Genomic DNA, 14,783 nt, shown 5'->3' with positions numbered 1-14,783 from the left:
CTGGAAAACTTGTTGAGGAGGTAATTTAGCCATTGAAATCAGCTGTGTTGGATCAAGGACACATCTAAAGGAGCGGGGTATTAGGGAATTTAATCTGAAGAATGTGTTGGAGGGTAGCAGGGCACAGGTGAGGGAACTGGTGGGGTTTCTGAAGGTTATAGGTGTTTATGAAAGAGTGTAAGGTTTTTTTGAATACAGATTGTAAGCTCACTGTCTGACCCATACTCCGGAACAGTAGGAGGCGGTAATGCTCCTTTATGTTGGTTGCCAACTGCCGTTAAACACGAAGAAGAAGAAGAAGGACACATCTAAGCAACAGCCAAAGGGCCTTAAACACACACACAGAAGACCTAATCACCAAATCAAGTCAAGAACAACCATTAGCGGTTAGGCATATTATTGTCAGAGTGTACTGTCAAGAGATGCTTTGATAAATAGAAAATACAAAGGGTTTAGAGCAATATGTCACGTCTTAAGCAAGTGAGCAGGAATCAGAAACAGAAGTCACATCTACAGATCCGAAAGGTTTATTCACAGGCAACGTTAATCACACAAGATTCATCAGGGCAATCCGGAAGGAGGGAAGGCGAGGTAGTGAGGAGGTGAACACTCTCACCACCCACCAGGGACTGAACACCAGGGAAGACCTGTACAGAGGGAAACGGACAATTATCAGCTAGAAGTCGCAGGGAACGTGATCAGATAATGCTGTGGGAGGCCAACAATCCAGCAAAGAATGACTGTCAGCCACCGCATTAAGAAGGAGATGGTGACTGATCATCAGGCACAGGTGGGTAATGATATACAGGTGAGCAGGGTGGGGACCCGTAATGAGTCCTGCCCATGACCGCAGACAGCGTGCGGGTAGGGCTGGGACCAGGACAAACAAGGTACAAACCACTGATTATACTTATGAACAGTCAGGTCAGATTATCTGACAGATACCTAAAAAAAAAACAGATCTTTGAAACTAAGATTAACTTGCACCAGAACCATAGAAAGTGAAAAAACACGGAAAATGAAAGAAATAACTCATGATCTAACATGATGGAGGCAATGTTATAGCATGGGCATGTATGGCTGCCAGTGGAACTGAGTCACTGGTGTTTAATGATCATGTGACTGTTGTTAGAACCAGCAGGATGAACTGTGAAGTGTACAGGGCTGTTCAGATTCAGCCAAACAGCACTCCAGAAATGACCCCAGAGTTTCTCAAGGCAAAGAATTCTTCATTGGGTAAATCGGGCATCTGATCTCAGCCCAACACAAGATGATTTTTAGTTATTAAATACAAAAATGAATGAACAAAGACTCCAAAACAAGCAGCAACTCAAGGAGCTTCAGTAAAGCCCCAGAGCATCTCAAGAGAGGATGATGGATGTTCACGGGTTCTAGACTTAAGGCAGTCATCACCAACAAAGGATTTTCAACCAACTATGAAAAACAATCCTTTTGTTTAAAATAATATTAATTTGTAGGATAAATGTTAAGCCCTTAAAAATGATGGACTATGTATCAAAACCCCTTAAATCAAAGCTTAAAGTTTGCATTCAATCACATGTTGATTGGTTAAATTAAAAATTGATTGTCCTGTACAAGGTAAAACAAGCAAAAAAGAAAAAAATGCATCATTATCCAAATACATATGGACCTAACTGTGGTTATATAATAGTAATCCATCCATCCATATCCCAGCTATCATAGGGCGAGATGCGGAGTACACCCTGGACAGGTCACCAGTCTGACACAGTATAACAATAATGTAACACTGAATTAATGTTAAATTAATGCTAAAAGAAAGATTAGTATTTCTACACAAGATTGGGAAGGATTTCTATTTTTCAACCAAGAAATATAGAAAGTCTTAGTAAGTAGGCTTGTATATAAATGGGTGGAAACAGCATTTTTTTTTTTTTTAAATCACTCAATATAACAAAGCACCACAAAAGTAGCCCATAAAATAACCACGAAATTAAACCAACAACAATTTAAAAACAGTATTCAACAGCATTAACAAAGCTTACTTAATAAATGCTCCATTTACAGCTTCCTCACAACACTACAGCATATCAGGCAGAGTCGGATAAGCAGAGAGTAAAATAAAAAGGTGTGTTTTGATGGCCTTTAGCATTTGATGGCCTTCCAAAAGCTGTGCAGTGTGGAAAGAAAACAACCAACAGGTCCATTAAAACGAGCACTTTATTACAGGCAGTTCGAAAGGCGAAAGGAATGGAGTGTGAGTGTGCAGGGTAAGTGCCAAAGCTTTGGATCAACATCAGTCAGTCCCCTGGTGGATAACATACAGCTGAGGAGTCAGATAAGATTTGGCCGGGCTTTCAAACTGACAAGAAGCAGGGAAAAGACCATCGGAGCACAGAACAGCACAGTATGGACATGCAGCAGTTTCCTGCTGTCCTGATCAGCACAGAACGACATGTTACAACATTAAAGAAGTGAGGCTCAGAATGCACAAAGCTGTTGAAATGAAGGACTGTGCTGTGAGAAGAAAAGCCTTGTGTACGTTTTTATTCCTACATTTTGAAAAATTTCATTTATCAGTTCCCTTTATCTACACTAAAACAGGAAGTGGCTATTTTTCTGCATGTATGGGCTTCAAAGTTCTGCATATTTTCTATAATTTGATGTATTGTTTCTTCAGAAAACTGTGACATTGATTACAGTCATCGCTAAGTCGAGTTTCGGGAAGGGTGATCCCATGTGCAATATTGTGCAGCGGGTGCCAAGTATTTCCACTAAATGGTGTTGGCGGATTTGATGTTACCCAGTGTTGCCTTTAATGGGTTTTGTTCAAATGGAAACACTCAGAATTCAAAGCAAAACATACAATTGTATTTAATCGTACAACATGGCTTAATCAGCCACAGAATTAGCTTAAAGGAGAAACGTCACATTTTTCCTTATTTTCCGCTTACATATTAAATATCATATTAAATGTAATGCAATAATATGTGGATGAGTTTGAGAAGCTGTAATTTCCAATAGTGAACATCAGCCTTCCCAAAGCTTACAAATCAGAAATGCCCTAAAACCTAAAACTTTTTAATTTACTTTAGATTATTCGAACATAATAGTGCAGTCTTACAGTATAAAACTGAAAACAGGCATAATGTTTCCTTTGGATAGACGGTGTGAACTTAGTTATATGCATAGCATTTGGTGTAGGGTGTAATGCGTACTTTTATATGGTTTCTTTAATAAAAAAAAAAAAATTAAATTCATCCATCCACTTCCATTTATCCTTGTCAGGGTCGCGATAGCTGTCCCAGCTATCTTACGGCTAGAGGCAGGGTACACTGTGGACAGGTCACCAGTTTGCCGCAGGGGTAACACACAGACAACCATTCACGCCTATGGGCAATTTAGAATCACCAATCAACCTAACCCCACTAACTGCATGTCTTTGTACTGTGGGAGGAAGCTGGAGTGCCTGAAGAGAACCCACACAAACATGGGGAGAACATGCAAACTCCACACAGAAAGACCCCGGCCTGATGGTGGAATTAAACTGAGGACTTTCTTGCTGTGAGGAAACAGTGCTAACTACCATGCCACCATGCTGCCCTAAATTATTATATATAATTTTAAAAAAACATTTTAAAAAATATATTTATGTAAGTGTATATATATTCATTTTTATTATATTAAATTATATTAAAATTATTAAATATAATTAAAAATTATATTCAGTAATAAACATCTGCTGTAGATAGTTTTTCAACCTTTACTTCTTCTTTTGTTCCCCACTTGTTCAGTTTCCTGAGATATTTTTAAGGACACCCTGACATATCCGGCAACTGAAAAATATGCCTAATTTTTCTTGGTAATCACCTTCTTGGTGCAAAATTACTCCTGCATAGTAATTACATGTTTGTCAAACATGGGGGAAGTTGTCCGTTTTGTGTAGCCACAATGCTGATTCGTCTCATGAGTTAGGTGCCCCTTTATGCTCGAATGATTCACAGGTCAGTGTTAAGTGGCTAAACAAACAAAAACAAGAAGATTCCTCTGAAAATGGTCAGGTGCAAAGACTGGACTGAAAATGAGCGAAAAAGCAGCCAATGTCGAAACAAATACTTGAGACATTTCCAGGAACTATTGCTCAAGTCTGGCTCCTTGGAAGACAAATATAAAGAAATGAGGGGTGGCTTCAGACTTTGGTTTCCCCGGGACAAAAGAGAGCATAAATAACAAAAGATTTTGGTGCATCCAAAATCTGCAAAGCACCAAAGGAATTTGAGTGATTTCTTGTAATAATCCCCCGTTGACTAATTGGTCAGCCCTTGCATCAGTCTGCAACCTTTTGAAATTTCCTTCCTGTCATGCTCAGACCTCATTGGAGAAACTTATATTTGTCTAAGCTTGTGGAGATTGGATTCTCCAATGCAAAGGGGGAACCCGAGTTTGAACTTAAAGCATTATTGGATGCTTGGAACTCTATTGCACTTGATCCAAGTTGATCATTAAAACCTGCTGCATACCACTAATTTTTTGAGGCGTAACAAAAGGATTCAATTGTTATCTACAAAAGTCATGAGGGAATCTCCAGAGACGCTTATCATGCAGTCCTATAATCCATTTTTCTCAGCTGATGAGATGAATATGGACAAAAGCACTTAATGGCGTTTGTTTGGTGAATGTTTCTGAATGTGCTTACATTTGATTGTATAACACTGCATAATCCTTAGTGTTTCCTCCATGAAATGACACAATGTCCTTATTAATAAAACATGTCTTCCACGCACTTGTAGTTGCGGTAAGCACTTGGGCACTGTAAGCATTTAACAGGAAAAACAGGATTTCTTACAGATACCGGAAGTGTGTGGTTTGGAAATGACACACACATGCACAAACACATGCACATAAACATAAACATCCCCATGCAGTACACAGTAGTTTCCTTTGCTTCTGCAGGTGTTTATGTGTTGTGACTCCACAGCTCCACTCTCTGGTTGTACTTTAATGACACAGCGCAGAACGCCAGAGAAGTTCAGACTCGTTTTGCACTTTAGCCTCCCCTGAGTTGTCCCTGCAGGAAAAGAGCTGACACACATTTGGCTCGTGATAAAAGTCTGCAAAGACCTCACAGACTGTGCTCCAGTGCCTTCTGTAACTCACGGTCACTGCCAAAACCTCCACTTTGTTTGTTGATATCAGGTAATGACAAGTTTGCATGGTTTAAGAAGGAATCAGAGAGGAAGCGCGTTTCATAATGACTGAGGTTTTGCAAGGTCAACTCAGTAACGGAATGTTGACTCACAGAGATAAAGCTTCGAGATAGCAAGCTGTGCTTTCGTAAGCCACCGTGAAATGTTTTCCTGTGACAGGACACCAGGAAGCTCTTTTACCTGTGAAGGGTTAGTCATACCGTGTTCACAGAAGTTTAATAATGGCTTGTGAGGTTGGAGGGGTAATAATATATCCTTAGTGTGCAGTTCATTCACGGGTCAGCTCATGGTCCAGGTGTTTGTAGTGAGATGGTGTTTGTGTCAGCTGATGCCTTTTAGTAACTATGAAATTATGGTTAGTGGTGTCAAACAGGCTGGTCAGACAGGCTGGTCTGAGTATTTCAGAAAGTGCTGATTTTCTGGGATTTTCCCACGCAACCAACTCTGGGTTTTACAGAGATTTGTCTGAAAAAGAGAAAATATGGGGAAAAATGTTTTGTTGATGCCAGAGGTCAGAGGAGGATGACCAGACTGCTTGAGGCTGATAGGAAAGCAACAGCAACTCAAACAACCACACATTTCAACCAAGTATGCAGAAACACACTAAATTTAGTTTAACTTGACCAACAACCCACTCATAAATAGGCCCTCTCCCTTGGGTCTTGGCCTAGTCCAGTCAGGTCCGGAGGCGACTCAGAGTCCTACAACACCGGTAATAACTCCCAAACGATGCGTAACATCCTCATTTTAGGTTTGACAGCGTTTTAGCAGGTAAAGGTGAATGGCTTGGACATGAATTGAGCTGCGGTTTGGGGAAGGCCTCAAAGGGGACTGGCGGCGGCTCCCGGGCCTGGCAGATCCCCATGTACTAAATAGAAGTGAAGAGGTTAAAGAACTGAAAAGGGGAGGGAGGTTGGGGCATGTAAAAGAGAATGAAGAGCTTGTAGAACTGGGGGAACCTATATAGATGAGAACCGGAAGGAGTGTGTTTGGAGGCGTGGTCCCACTCCTGAAATACTTAATCTCCAAAAATAGACATTACGGTTGACCTGGGAGAGCAACCCTCTAGGTAAAGTCGATGGCTCAAATGGCTCTCTATCATATCAGCGCTGCTGGCTTGGGGTATATTGGTTATTCCATATAAGTTTGGGGTTAATAATAAAATAATTATAATTATTATTATTATCAGTATTATTAGTAGTAGTAGTTTTTCCCTCCTGATTCTATTGATCCTGGACAAATCTCTCTAAGTATTCTAATTTATATGATGTCTTGCTCTATGTTGCTTTTCAAAAGGAGGAAAACAAAAAACAACCAAGGTATGCAGAAAAGCCTCCGTTAATGCACAACATGTCAATTCATAAGGATTCAGCAAAACTGTGAAATTAGACAACTGGAAAAATGCTGATGCCTTGATGTGTCTCGATTTCTGCTGTGACATTTAAGTGGTAGTATTTAATGTGAAAAACACAAAAGCTTGGCTCCATCCTACCTTAAATCAGTGGTTCAGACTGCTGCTGCTGCAGATGATGGTGTAATGATGTCGGGAATATTTTCTTAGCACAGTTTATGGATATCAACTAAGCAAATGTATACCATACATGGGTACTGTTGCTGACCATATCCATCCCTGTATGACCATAGTATACAGATCCCCTAATGGCTGTTTTCAGCTGTGCTGCTCTGTGTTCTTTAAACCTGTCTTTAAATGATCAGCTTTCTATATGATGGGCTATGATTTAATTAAAAAAACAATAAACAAAAATTGGGACAGGGCTACTTTGATCACTGCTTTGAACCAGAAATATAATGTAATTAACATACTCAAGTACCTAAATCTGGCTCTACCTCAACCTTTCATGACACTAATGTGCAACTTTTATAAACATGCTTTTATATTTTGGAAACTTTAGTGTTTATTTTTTAGTTATCAAGTAAAGTTTCTTGTCTTCTCCCACCACAAGGATGCACACACATACCTGACATATGATATTCATATTTATTTTAATAATTTCTGTGCTAAAGAGAATATCCACCCTCCCTGAGCCTGGAGAGTGGATATTCTGAACCTGGTTCTACCTTTTCTTCCTGTTAAAAGGGAGTTTTCCTTCCCACTGTCCCAAGTGCTTCCTCATAGGGGGTTTGTCTGATTGGGTTTTTCTCTATATTGTTATCTATACAGGACTAAAATTCTCCAGTGTAACAGCAACATGAATTTCTTTCTTTTGTTCAGGTGTATCGCCACAAGAGGGAGCCATCGATCAAATTTTTAAAAACTTCCTACACTTTTGTCTACAGGATAATGAACAGCTACGATCTCATTCATATTAAGAACAGACTTAATGAAATTCCGGTTCCCGTTTTTTTTCCTGTTGAAGTTTTTTAATCCAGTCTTATGAACAACTTTTTAATTTAACATTTTATTTTCAATTTTGAATTTGTGAAACTTTAGTCTCACTTGGCTCCTTAAAGCTGTAACGTGCCTGTCTGGATTAATACCATAAAGCCTTTCCTATACCTCGGTGCAGCCAGTAAGACCTCTCCTTTCTTCCCTGACAGGAGTTCACTTTGTAAAGTGTTGAGAAGCTGTTGACTTTGCAGTGGCTGGATTTGCTGGTGGTCATAGAGCAGCGCTTCTGCCCTGGGCCCCGGATGGAAATGACCAAGTGAAAAATAATGAATTAAACTAACTTGAATGAATACAATTATTCAAAACTCAGGATCAATCTTTATATTTTTGATTTGAATAAATAAAACTGTCAGGTGTGGTGTGTGAACTTTCAGCTTCTGAAGTGGGGCATATCTTCCAGAGAAATAGTTAATTTATAATCAGCAATATAAATTTCTGTACATATGGTAATAAATAGGCTAGTTGCTGATGCTGTTATAAATATGCATCCAGAGCTACAGCATGAACTCTTCTAGATGTCAAGAATAAAGTCTAAATATTAATAATTTGCCCCAGATCTAATCAACTACCATTCCCATAAGTCGTTAAAGCCTTTGAAAATAACATCATGTTACTGACTGGAAGTGCAACGTTTGCATTGCATTCAGCTGCTTGGGTCCTCTGGGTGTCATTCAAGCAGCAGATCTGCCTGTAAGGACTTTGGTTACTTCACACTGCTTGCCACACATACATTTTGAATGCTGCGAGAGAAACAAAAAGATCTGCGTGTGTGCAAGAATCTGCTTGGCTCACTTGCGGGACTTGGTGGTAACTAAATGGATATGGAAAGATCAATCATAAACAGAAAAGGATGACGACAATGAGGCATGAAGAAGCTACAAAAGGCAGAGGGAGTTCAGTCCTTGCTGTTTTACCAGCAGATGAGTCAGGACACGAGTTCCAGATTAGGGTTACCAGTTAAGGGAAATGTGTGTGTTATAGAGATGTAGTCCAAGGTGCATCAGTGACAATAGCTAACGGGTATGAGACCAGTGATCTATCTAGCTTGATAGAATTTTTTTAAAACATTAATTTAGAGTTAAATGCATTAAATAAATTTTGTTTTACAATGTACTTATGAAACAGAATTACATGGAAAATTTAAATGCAATCACTTTACTGAAAGACAGCAGGATTATTTTCCTCTTTTGTTTTTTTTCTTTTTTGTTCATGTGTTGAGCACAACACATGTGTTGCTGCATTCAATACTGGCCTGTCACTGACATTCAATACTATTGCTGTGTTATGTGACTGTAAGCACATGCAAAATAATGAGTATCGATGGCTATAGGATGGAATAGTGCATGATATCTGGTCCGATAAAACACTTAGTCAGCTCTTTGTATGAAATAAAAGGATAAATGTCACTTTTATGGTCTAATGACTAATAAAATCTGACATTTAGTTAGATTTTGGTTGGAAATGCAAATAAGAACACGTTGCAATTATCAGGCGGAAATCTAACCTATTTCTATGCTGTGATAAACGCACAGTGTTATAAGATCCTCTTGTATCTGAGATATTTCAGCTCAGGCAGTACAGCAGTGTTATCCAGAGCAGACACAACAGGGTTCGGTGGGTTCATGCAGACACACCCACACAGACACACACAAATCACAGTTGCTGGCTTGCCTTTGTGAGGCATGTCCATAAAAACAGGTCAGACTGACTATTTTATGATTGGCATTTTCTAAATTCCTGCACATAGTGCTGAACATGATCACATGTGACAATCAGGGAGATGGAAATCAGAGCTCTTGTATAGTCGATATTGTATGTATGCTTTAGAGAGTCATTGCACTCATGTAAACTTCATTGATTGAAACTCTCACTCATCACACAGCTGACTTGTTCAATTGCATGTACACACACACACACACACACACACACACACACACACACACACACACACACACACACACACACACACACACACACACACACACACACACAGAGAGAGAGGTCTCTGTGATACACTGGTGTTGTCAGCTCAGCAGGGTGTAGACTAGCCCAGAGAAATGCCACAGACACACCAGGCATGGCGTGAGGGACTCCTCAGTGATGGAGTGTGGTCTGTGCACCTGTTTACCGGAAGACCTATTTTTATTATTAATGCCGTGTGGGCTGCAGAAAATGCATTTCATGTGCTTTTTCCCTTTATAAATATATACTAACTGCTTCCCTTACACATAGGGATATATAACTGAACACATACAGTAACTGAGGCTCTAGTTACTTTACAGCAACTCCTGCATTCATTTATCATATAAGATATATTTGATTTTTGCATGAATTTGCAATGGGATTTAACCTTTGTAGTTCCAACACTTCTCCATAAACAGGCATTGCATTCTGACCTTTCTCAAGGTGAACAGTTTTGTTCTTGACAAACACACAGCGCCTGCTGGCTACATCACCACAGGGGCCTTGGCAAGATGACTTAGGGGGACGCACAAATGATGTGTGCTCATTTGCAACTGTTTACTGTGCAAATGTTGTGCCGTGATTTCAGAGGACTTGTAAATAACTTAATATAGATTCTCGTTACTAGTTTAATATTAATGTTGTAATAAAACCTCCCATCCACATATGTGCCATTGTGGGCATTTGGTGCCAACTCTGCACAGGAGGAGCCAGCGAGTGCAGCCACTGAAAAGATGTTTTACCCACACACACTCTCTATTAATGTCTTAATTGTGGCCCCAGATGGCGGAGGACAGATGGCAGTCCCAATGCCAAGAAATCTTGAAAATGAAAAACCTCATGAAGAGATGTTATAACAATGTTTTAAAAGTCTTTTCAATATATATGTAATTTAATTTGTTTCTTACTTAAACTAAGTCTACATATTTAACTGGAGTTAAAGCAAGTGCTAGAAAAATATTAATGAAGGTTCTGTTTTATTCAGGTAAAGCATAATGAAGCCGATGTTACCTTCTTTTTTTTATCAAAAAGGGTGCTGTGACATAAATTAACTAAAAGTACTGGATTATGGATTTTTCTGTGCAGCTCTCAATAAAAAAGTTCCCTTCCTAAATCTCACACTGTCATCAGAAAGACATCGTGCTCAGAAGGGTTTAACAGCTTTGTAAGCTAACAAAGTAGGGAACATAGTAAACACTTTAATGAAAACAAAACAACATAATTATGATCGTACCGGCCTGGCTGTATTGCTGTCAAACTGTAATACTGATACCCAACAGACTCTATATGTCACTTCAGAGACAGACAAACTGACAAAAGAAGGGGTGCCAAATAAAGGACATTTAGCCATATTTTCTCTGTGTTTCAAGCTTTACATTTATAATTAAGGTACCACTGATAGAGGGAAATCTTCTGTGTTTCATCACCAAATATAGGGCTTTTACAGTGTTTTAACAGCAGCTTTGAAAGATTTAATGGTGACTTTTTTCAGTCTATTTTATTTATTTTGTATTTGAATATGAACAATCTGAACTTTGAATTTAATTCAGTCCGAACAGATTTTGCTTCCTGTTCATTTCTTTGTGGAACAGAGCTAGAAATATTTGCTTCTGGCACACATTTTTTTCAATGTGTATTTTTAAGTTGTTGCTTTTTTAAATATATACCCAATTTAGTCTGTTAGTGTGTCTTATTAGACTACTGTTCTTGCCATTTACTAGGACCAAAAGAAAACAGGAAAATTGCATGACCTCAGCTGATAACCTTCCATTTACTGTGTTTCATGAAGGTCAGCTAAGTCATTTAGTGCCTTAGAATGAAATTAATACAGTACGCCTCGATTGCTGGTAGGAGAGTGAGATATAAGAACTTTTCTGGCAGAAACCACTGGCCATATAATAGAAGTATAAATGCAGCTTGATTTTGAGTTTCAGTGCTACCTGGTTTCATAGTAAAGAGATATTGTGCATCATCAGCATAGAAAATAGTTACTAAATATATGCCCCAGTAATATATTTAAAGTGGAAAATAAAGAGAAACAAAAATGGACTTTTGGTTGACACAAAAGCTGGCAGAGTGAGATGGAAAAAATTTCCTTAATAGAATTAAGTGATCAAACTGTATCAAATGCAAAGTAGAAGAAAAAATATATGAAGCACTCCTACAGCGCAAACTCCGCCAAGATAGCTCGTTCACTGGGCAGTATTTACTTTCAAGGGAAAGGTACTGTATTTTGTATATATTCATGTTGTTTTCTGTGTTCTTTTTAAACAAATTTTAGAAGAGTGTTCTCCTCTTTGTTGTGATCACTATTGTGGTTGATTTGTGCTGTTTGATTGTGTTGTTTTATGTTTATCTGTTTTATATTACTGTGAAGCACTTTGTGGTTTTTATCCTGTGAAGAGTGCTTTATAAAGTTAAATTAATTGTGTTACTCAAAAAGTAATTATTATAAATATCACACAGAAGATTTTTCTTTAAAGTAATTTAGTGTGTTACTTTATTACTTGAAAGATAAGGTAATTTATTATACTACTCATTACATTACTTTCATGTTACTCTATAAAATAGCTGAAACACACTGTCTACTAATTGCCATTTAACAATGTAAACCCGGGGCTACAGTCTCACAGACCAACACAAATCCCTATCCGAATGAAAACACACATATGATCTTTTTCGTAGTATTTATGTATGACCAGAAAGCTGAAAGTGCAAAGAAAGAATGAAAATCAGCACAAAGAGAGTTTAAAGCGATGGCCACAGTGATTCTGCTTTAGAAACATGAAAAGGTAGAAACAGAGGCTGCAGCCTGGCTGTGCCTCAATTTGTCACCCGTTGAAGTTCAGGGTCTGGCTGCTGGGCTGGGGTCAGCATTCTCTCAGCTTGCACTAGGTTCTTAGCTAGCTTAGCATTAGTATGCTGTCTGACTAGCTAAGCAGGTGCTCCATAAATACCTCGGAGTAAACAGAGATAATAAACTGGACTGGATAAAAAAAAAACATAGTCTATAGGAAGGTGCAGAGTCGTCTGCATTTCTGAGGTAACGGAGGTCTTTTTACATCTATCGGACAATGTTCAGGATTTTCTGAGTCTGTTGTGGCCAGTGGTATCGTCTATGTTGTTGCATGCTGGGGCAGCAGGCTGAGGGTTCAGATGCCAACAGACTCAATAAACTGATCCACAAGGCCAGTAATGTTGTAGGGATGGAGCTGGACTCCCTCAAGGTGGTGTCAGAGAGGCGGATGTTGTCCAAGATAAGGACAATGCTGGACAACACCTCCCACCCACTCCGTGACATGCTGGCCGGTCACAGGAGCACGTTCATTGAGACACTGAGATTACACAACTGCACCACTGAACAACAGGGAAATCTTTCCTGCCTGTGGCTCTCTCCCTGTAGAACTCCTCCATCTAATGCACAGCACACAGTGAAATAGTTACACCCTTTTGCACATGCTCTACAATGAAAATAACAAAGTTTTACAGTTTAGAGTAAAATGTCAGTCATATTTATATTGCAATATTATGGATATTTATAATTAAGCTATTTTTATATGTTAGAGTAAATTAAATTTAGTAACTTTGCAATGTACTTGATTAATCCCGAAGGAAATTATGCGGTTAGAGTGGCTCCAAGACAATAAGAACAGTAACAGACTGAAATCAATTAAATAATACAATAGTTCAAATTTTATTTGTATATGTGATGAATAAAATTGTGTTATTTAATTGATTTCAGTCTGTTACTGTTCTTATTGTCTTGGAGCCACTGTAACCACATAATTTTCTCTGGGATTAATAAAGTATTCTGATTCTGATTAAGCAGGTGACTTGTTTTAAAAAGCTATAAAATTATGTAACATTTAACAGACCAAATTTCAAAACCAGATAAGTAACAATATGAAAGAAACATGCAGTATAAATGGCTGGAAGCTGGTAAGTTTGATAAAACCTACACCACCCTCTGTTGTCTGATAGCCACTGTATGCATCTTTTGTTCCTTTCCAGAATACATTTCTTTGGTTTCCAGTGAATTCAACAGCTTATTTCACTTATTTTTTTTTAAGTAACATCCAACAAAATGGGGCTTTTATAAGACTCATGTGAGTACTTGGCTTTTAAATCATTCAAATCTTTCAATATTCATTTTTACATTTTTAAATGGCTTGTCCATACACACACACACACACACACACACACACACACACACACACACACACACACACACACACACACACACACACACACACACACACACACACACACACACACACACACACACAGACCAATCATACATTCCTGTCTATCAAATTGCCATTGGCTCTCTATTCATCACCATCCCCCTCAATCCACACAAACAGATACACACACACACACACACACACACACACACACACACACACACACACACACACACACACACACACACACACACACACACACATCCATTTCATCCTTGTCTGTATCTGGGAGACTTCTGGGGGCACCGTGTTGTATTTTTAATGGCATCCTTCTTTCCCAGCTGTGTATGATGAATGTTTGATATGACCTCCAATGGCATTTGGAGAATAGAACCAAACCCAACCCACCACGCCACAAAGCCTCTGAAATATTCACATCCAGGAGCTGCTGAGTGGATTCCTGCCCCTGGTAGCATTTTTAAGTCAATAACACACCTGCAGTGGCCCCATTAGGCTTGCCAGAGGGAAATCCAGAATGAAAGTCAGGATATGTGCGCACATGTATATGTGTATCTGTCTGACTCGTTTTTTGGTCTACACCTCCTTTTCTGTCTCATTTTTTCCTTGCAATGCTCAAATGTAGTTTTAAAGTTGTTTGCATTCACAGAGGCCAAAGTTTAGCAAGCAGGATTATTCTCCTGGGGAAACAGAGCATCTTTTATGTTCATATTAAAAGACAGAACTGTTTATTATTCACTGTCAACTGCATTTAATGTCTAGACACACCACACACACACACACACACACACACACACACACACACACACACACACACACACACACACACACACTTGCAAAGAAAATATGACAGACTGGAATCCTGTGATCTCAACTCTTTTCATTTGCTTTCTGTTAGTAGTTTTCTGACTTAACCCACCCTAATATCTGATACTGCTTTCACATGAAGACTTGTGTTTTGTGAGATGTAAGATTCCAAGAATCAAAGAATTTTCCTCGAGTGACTCCCTTGAAACTTTTCAT

This window comes from Oreochromis aureus, linkage group 7 (assembly GCF_013358895.1).
Source record: "Oreochromis aureus strain Israel breed Guangdong linkage group 7, ZZ_aureus, whole genome shotgun sequence".
In the NCBI taxonomy this organism is placed as follows: Eukaryota; Metazoa; Chordata; class Actinopteri; order Cichliformes; family Cichlidae; genus Oreochromis; species Oreochromis aureus.
The sequence above is the reverse complement of the archived record's forward strand: the minus strand, read 5'-3'. Positions refer to the sequence as shown.